Raw genomic sequence first — 8,052 nt, 5'->3', positions numbered from 1 at the left:
TTTTAGCAACTGTGTTTAATGTGAAATGTAATTTAATTAGGACTGTAATATATTCCATATATCTGCTGTATCATCTACATGCTTTTTCACAAACTCTGTACATGCTTTAAGATGAGGCTTTTTAAGTAATGGCTTCTTTCTTGCCACCTGTCCATACAGGCCAGCTTTGTGTAGGGACTGGCTTATTGTTGATGTGTAAACACTGACTCCCATCTCAGACACAGAACTTTGCAGATCTCTCAAGGTCATTGTTGGCTTCAGAGTGACATCACAAACCAGTTTCCTGCTTGCCCCGTGCTGCTCAGTTTGGGAAGGCGATCTAATCTGGGCAGTGTCCTGGTGGTATGATGCATCTTCCACTTCTCAATGATGGACTTCTCTGCAGAGAGGGATAATCAGCACCTTTGGAATGTTCTCGTACTCTTCTGCTCTGTGCCTCTCTACCACTTTATCCCTGACTTGTTTCGATAGCTCCTTGATCTTTATGTGAGTTGCGCCTTCAAATTCAAGCACCAAGTTAAGTGGCCTCCACTTGTGTTAAATTGTAGTGAATTCAGGATAAATTCGGCAGTTCCTGTAGGTTCCCCCTGCTGGGTGGTGCATTTCAAAGCAAAGACTTAACCATGAGCACCAAGATGCTTTCACTCCGGGACAAAGTTGTCAAAGTGTGCATGTGACAACAGTATCCCAAGCACTCCACAAATCTGGCCTGTGTGGTAGGGTGGCAAGAAGGAAGCCATTACTCAAGAAAGCCCACCTTGAACCCCATTTTAAAGTATGCAAAAACACTCAGGAGATTCTGTAGCCATGTGGCAAAAAGTTTTGTGGTCTGACAAAACTAAAATGGAACTTTTTGGCCTAAATGAAAAGCGTTATGTGTGGCGCAAACCCAACACAGCACATCACCCAAAGAACACCATCCCTACTGTGAAGCATGGTGGTGACAGCATCATGTTATGGGGATGTTTCTCATCGGCAGGGACTGGGGCACTTGTCAGGACAGAAGGGTAAATGGATCAATATACAGAAAAGTCCTTGAGGAAAACCTGCTGCCCTCTTCAAGAAACCTGAAACTGGTATGGAAGTTTACATTTCAGCATGACAACAACCCAAAGCACACAACCAAAGCTACACTGGAGTGGCTAAGGAACAAAAAGGTAAATGTCCTTGAATGGCCCAGTCAGAGCCCCGACCTAAATCCAATCAAAAATTTGTGGCATAACTTGAAGATTTCTGTCCATTGATGCTCCCCAAGGAACTTGACAGAGCTTGAACAGTTTTGTAAAGAAGAATGGTCAAATATTGCCAAATCTACATGTGCAAAGTTGGTAGAAACCTATCCCAACAGACACAGCTGTAATTGCTGCCAAAGGTGCTTCCACCAGGTATTAACTTGGGGGTGGAGACTTATCAAATTATGATATTTCAGTTTTGTATTTTTGATATATAAAAATAAAAACTTTTTTTCCTCTTGACAGTGTGGAGTATGATGTGTAGATAAGTGGGAAAAATTATAATTTAAATGCATGAAACTGAGGCATTGACACAACAAAATGTCAAAAAAAGTTCAAGGAGGTGTAGACTTTCTATAGGCACTGTATATATATATATATATATATATATATATATATATATATAATATATATATAATATATAATGTGTGTGGTGGTAATTCCTCTAACACTAACCAAAGTGGAGATTTACCAGTGCCCACCATTAAGGAGATTGTGATTGGTTTCACCTCTAAAACATCACGGTCATTTACTGTGGTTAAAAAAAAAAATCTGTATGAAATCTGTATGAAATTCTGAATCTCACCACATGGTGATGCTAGTAGGATCTGTATACAATATGCAGCAGCAGAGTTGAGGTCAATAATTTAAAAGGAAAGAAAATATATATATATATATATATATATATATATATATATATATATATATACACACACACACACACACACACACACACACACACACACACACACAGACACATACAGACATTGCAGCTTGATATCCCAATCTTAAACGGCTGCTCAATATGTTCACATAATATTTCTAGTGATCTTGTTGCTTTGAGTTTCCATGTATGAAAATGATGACATGTTCTATACTATAATAAATCAAAGGTTATGAAACTTTTCTGTATTTTTTATTTTTTTTTGCATTTCATGCATTTACCTTGTTTTTGTTTGCTTTATCATACCTTCGCTTGGCTATGCCTGACTGTATTGTGAGTTTGTCACATGTAATAGGATAACAGAAATAACTGAAGTTTAAAGCGCTGTTGAACTAATAACAAAGACATACAGACAGAGGTGGCCAAAATAAATTAAACAAATTCAGAGTTACTACAGTACAGCACAGTTTAACACAGGTTACTTCACTGAACAATTCAGAGTAACCACAGTACAGCGCAGTTTAACACAGGTTACTTCACTGACCAATTCAGAGTAACCACAGTACAGCACAGTTTAATACAGGTTACTTCACTGACCAATTCAGAGTAACCACAGTACAGCACAGTTTAACACAGGTTACTTCACTGACCAATTCAGAGTAACCACAGTACAGCACAGTTTAACACAGGTTACTTCACTGAACAATTCAGAGTAACCACAGTACAGCACAATTTAACACAGGTTACTTCACTGAACAATTCAGAGTAACCACAGTTAACACTCACCTACACACCAACCCAAAACAAATGATTTTCCCTCCTTAAACACCCTATGGCTGGAGCCTAATTAACCATTAATCATTCAATTAAAGCTCTAGCCACATTCTCTCATGCATTATGGCAGAGAGCATTTTAACCCCAACCCAATATTCCCAGCACACACACACTATTTACATTTAGGGCTTTCGCTCTTCCACACCATGGTATACTGCAATCCTCTAATTGATACTATATCCATCATCAATAGGACATACGTAGGATTTGCTGTCCATTTTTCTTCTAAGTGTACTTCCATTGGAACTTATTTAAAAGAAGAAGGGAAAGCTGCTTTTCAGTACCAATAGTTTATTTAATCCGCCTGTGAATGATGGTAAAACGGTGTTCTCTGTGTTTATTGTCTATGCCTGTGGATATGTGTAGGAGGAGCATGTACCGTAATTATTCAACTGAGCTAGCAGTCTGTGATGAATTTAAAACTAAATCCTTCACTTGAATAACGTCATTAATTATTAAACTGAATTCCATCTCTGTGGTGGTTATTTAAGTGTTTGGCATCATCTTATCCACTGTTAGAGGGATGCTTTGCACAGATTTCTTACAAAGTGCACAGTCTTGCTTAGGAATTCATTATTGATTTCCAGTCATTGACGTGAGTTTTAACTAACTTCAGTTCCTAATAAATTAAATATGGAGAGAGAGAGAGAGATGACATGACCATATACCAACACTGCTGTTAAACTGTATCTCATCATACTGTAAAAAATAAACTTGGTTTATTGGATTTCTTTGCAGTTTTTATTTCTATGTGCACTATAGTGTGTACAGTAAGTATAAGGCTCAGTTGAGTCTTAAGCAGTTGGAGGCACTACCCCAATAACTGTGACATTGAAGTAAACTTACCTCTTTTCCACTGTACAATCAAGCCGTGAGGGGGAGGCCATCTTAGGATGAGTCTGGTTGTTTTGTCACTGCAGAGCTTGATCCCTCAAATGATGTCACACGCCATGATCACGTTGAGTCACATGTAGATCATGCAGTATTAAGAGGCGCTATTTGTTTGAGTTGAGAATGGTGGATCTACAGTTATTGTTGTGTTTTTATTCGTTTTCGTTCTTCATATATTACTGAATGCAATGACAGGCTGGTTATGCAAGAGGAGAAGTATGCTTCAAATGTACTGACTGACGCAACATAATGACGAAAATCATGAACCTCGCTCCTGGCCCTGCTCGGCTCTGAGCCAGATTCAGATGTGTTATGAGGCCAGAGTTTCAAGGTTTGGTTCTCACTCGGCTCAACAAATAACCAGTGGAAAACCACCTGTACCGTGAGGACCTGGGGCCCTTACAACTTGAATGTGCCAATGGATAGGCTTATAGTGCTATCCAAGTAAAAAAGGGGTCACCTGAGCCATACTAAATATAAATATAGGTTTTATATATTTGTTGTTTTTTTTTCCCAGGAAGAACTTTCTAAAATATTCTCCACAAGGTCAAGCAGACAAGGTTTTCAACTAATGCATAACTGCTTAAAGAGACACAAAAGTTGGTATCAACTTGCATTGTAAATTAGGCAGAGAAGGCAATACATCAGGTCTGTAATGCTCATATAACTGTAGATAGCCGCATCTTGTCGATCTACACATCTGAGTTAGTATTGCATCTAAATATACACTCTCTGGCCACTTTATAAGGACCTTTACCTAATATCAGGTTTGGCAACCCTTTGACCTGACTACAACCTAGACGCTAATTTATTCACAAGCCTCCCTAATCATCTTTTCTATTTGTCTGCCACTAACTGTTTCCAGCCACAGTTATTGGTGACCACTTTCTTTTTTGCCAGTTCTGACCTAATACACCTGAATGATCGATATCTTGGAGCAGATTATCAACATGGCGTGCTACTGTGGTCCCTGCTCGACTTGCATCCACTATCTAATGCAATAAGGATAATTGCACTCCTGTCTTACTATTGTCAGGATTTGTATACTTTTATTATTTTTTTTAACTGACACAGGCAGTTAAATGTTTTAAGATTTATTTAGGTCATTTATACATAAAGTTGAAGAAATACGTTAAAAAGTTGGCGACCCATTTACCTTTTCCCTTGAAACTTATACCCTAATGACAGATGACTCTTGTCCTTGAATTGAATTGCCCTGCTACCAAACACAATCTCACTCTTAATCACTTTTAATTAATGTGCTAATTAAGAAATAGTTATAATTTGTATACATGATAAAAAAAAATCTACATTAACACTGTTCTTTCAAATAATCTCTAAATATAAAAGGGTACAACTAGCCATCCAAATATCACTCCACCGTTCTGCCAAGAACCCTTATAAAATTAACTAATTCCTAACTTTTAAAGTTGAAAAATACTCAATCAAATAAATGATACTTGAATGCTGCCAATTGTGGCTACGAAAGAACCACACTTCAAGGGACAGGTTATCATTTTCAGTAACCACTGTTGTTTTCAGCTTACCGGGAGTTAATGCTTCCCTGGCTCTTATAAACAATAAGTAGTCACTGGCTTTATGATTTATTCTCATTACCTGTTTGATAGGAATCATGGAAGCCATATACTGTACTGCAGCCATGTGACTGATAGACAGGGTTTGGGTGGGAGTTAGGTTTCTAACTAAAAAGCAAAGGCTTATGGTAGATGAAATGTGCTTCTAGAATTGTGCAACAAGCACAACACCACATCATGCAAAATTCCCTGAAGTAATGTATCAACTTAAATGGTCTTTGAAGTACAATACATATTATTGTATTCATTGTAAATAATTGCAAGCTATGTAGCCTGTCCTGCATCTGTTTATACTGATTGAGTGTACAGGATGTGTCTGGCTACTGGAAATTACTTTCTAAACTACTGGTTATATTTAACGTGGGTGCTACTCTACTCACCACACACAAAGATCTGACCCAGTTAGGGGAGTGCATACAAGTTCTGTATAGTTCTGTATAGTTTGTTTTGGTGCTGTGGGGTGGACATCTGTTGTTTCATCTCACTCAGACCACTTACTTTCCTAATGCCTTGTTATCCCTGAATAGATATATGCACTGGGAGGGGGACCCAGAATTGTTATCCATTTTATACGATTGACAAATGACCATAATCTCACTAAGAACCCTTGTTTACTTATAGAGTAACTCGCTTCAAATGCATTTTCTTAGGTTTTTATTGATTTACTTATTTATTTGTAATACTGTTTTCTTACATTGTATGATGTATCCAATCATGTTCAGTGTTTCTTATTGCAATTATTCAAAATCAAAAAGTCCTTGTTAAGGTGGTGTTCTTCAGTTCTGGTTTCCTGTCATCTGTAATGTAGGCTTAATCATTCAAAGTATATATTAGTATGTTCCACCAACATCTGGTGAACAGCTGTGCATTTCCACCAAAACAAAGGGTAATGATGTAAAGTGGCAGATTACTAGATGTTACCAGATGTTACTTTTATAAAGATACTTCAGCTGATCTAGCCTATATTCCATATGTCTATGCCAGACAACTAGAGCTAAAGAGCATCTCTTGAACTCGGGTGAACACACCTTAATAGAGACAATACAAAATCACAGTATTTCAAGATTGGCAAGAAGAACCACTGAAAGAAATGGAACAGTAAAAAAATACAATACTACCACTACCACTACCACTAATAATAATAATAATAATAATAATAATAATAATAATAATAATAATAATAATCTGATAACTTAGACTTAACTCTTTGAGAACGTCTGTGATAGTCGTACTTAAGATTTTGGACAGCGACTCATTTCGAAAATTTATCAAAATCTATATATATATATATATATATATATATATATATATATATATATATATATACTATATATATATATAACTTAAATAATATTATATAGGTATTGTTGAAGCTTTAAAATATATAAATACAGCTTTTGGTTACATAAATCACGCTTTAAAAATCCTTTGCAACCCAGTTGAAATGTTGCTCCTTTTGAAAATCATGCTATAGATACATATACTCAGAGGGTCCTTTACAATCAAAAAGTTCTCTGTTACTTTTAAAATGTTTTGATGGGACACTGAAATAATGTTAATGTTACACCATCTCAGGATACTTATATGCTGTTTAGCGTGACGATGATCCGCTTGACTTCAATGGAAAAGCCTGTGAGACAGAAAGCTGTTAGGAAGAGATATTCCTTAAAGAACACTGACCTTATTAAAACCACAGTCATGCATCACTGTGTACTACTGATTGCTGTGAACCTAAACCATTGACTGTGGCTGGATTGCTTAACATCTCTGAGCCAAGGGCTCTTTCGGAGACCTGACCCCCACCCATCATCCATCTCTTTCAGAGCTGTTGTGCAGTCCTGTCCAAGCTCCATTTTAATTGAATCTGAAGCAGTCATCAGGTCACTTGATGTCATGTCTAAAAGCATCTGGAACAGTTAAACAAACACCTTCAGTTAGATAAAGGCAGCCGCTTTGGCATTCCTTCTATCAGCTGTTCGACAAAATAACAATAATACAAATATTACAAATAAATAAAAGACATACCTGCCATTTCTTGCAGATCTGAGACATTGATACTGTAATGTCTCGAAGCTGTATCTCCCTGCTGTTTGTCATTTTCTGAATACGCTTCTGATTATCCAAGACTGAATCCAACTTTCTTATGGTAATTGCTGCAGAGTTTCATATCGACCTCCCTAAAGCATTAGAGTTGGGAATCACTGAGATATGGTCATTAATCCCAAAAACAATAAAATGTCCTTGCCATGTAGAGTCAGTGCCACCCTGACCGCCCACAGAAACCTAACATCCTATTGACAGTGTTATGGCAGGTGTTTCTATTTGTTATAGAAAACCTCAAATTCCAGCTGATTTGATGACTTAAATTATTTTTGTTTTAAAATCAACCATTCCAATAATGTTTTTGTACAATGCAGGAATTTGTATTGGCAAATGTATTTGTTTTCTCCTATAAAACAGACAGGTGTCTTCAGCTACTTCCTTTTCATACCTTACAATGAGAGCATGAGAAAAGTTAGAGTGCAAATTCTGAATTCAGGTGCTAATGAAGAGTAGTCAAAAAAGTAACACAATTTAAATTGAACTTGGTTAATTTTACCTAACCCCCTTTTCTTTGCAGCTGCATTTGCCTTCTGATCAAAAGTCAACATTACTCAGACTTAAACTATGGCCGACTCCCAAAGCTGGAGGAGACAACTTCTACAGACTGCTGGGTTGTATGTAGTCGTGCTCCTGCAGAGCTGTGCGTGTGTGTGTCAGTAAGCAGGGCCCAAAACAAGATATGAGGAGCAGTGAATTCTGTGTGCACAAACAGAATAGAGAAACTATAAAGAAG

This window comes from Polyodon spathula, chromosome 6 (assembly GCF_017654505.1).
Source record: "Polyodon spathula isolate WHYD16114869_AA chromosome 6, ASM1765450v1, whole genome shotgun sequence".
In the NCBI taxonomy this organism is placed as follows: domain Eukaryota; kingdom Metazoa; phylum Chordata; class Actinopteri; order Acipenseriformes; family Polyodontidae; genus Polyodon; species Polyodon spathula.
The sequence above is the reverse complement of the archived record's forward strand: the minus strand, read 5'-3'. Positions refer to the sequence as shown.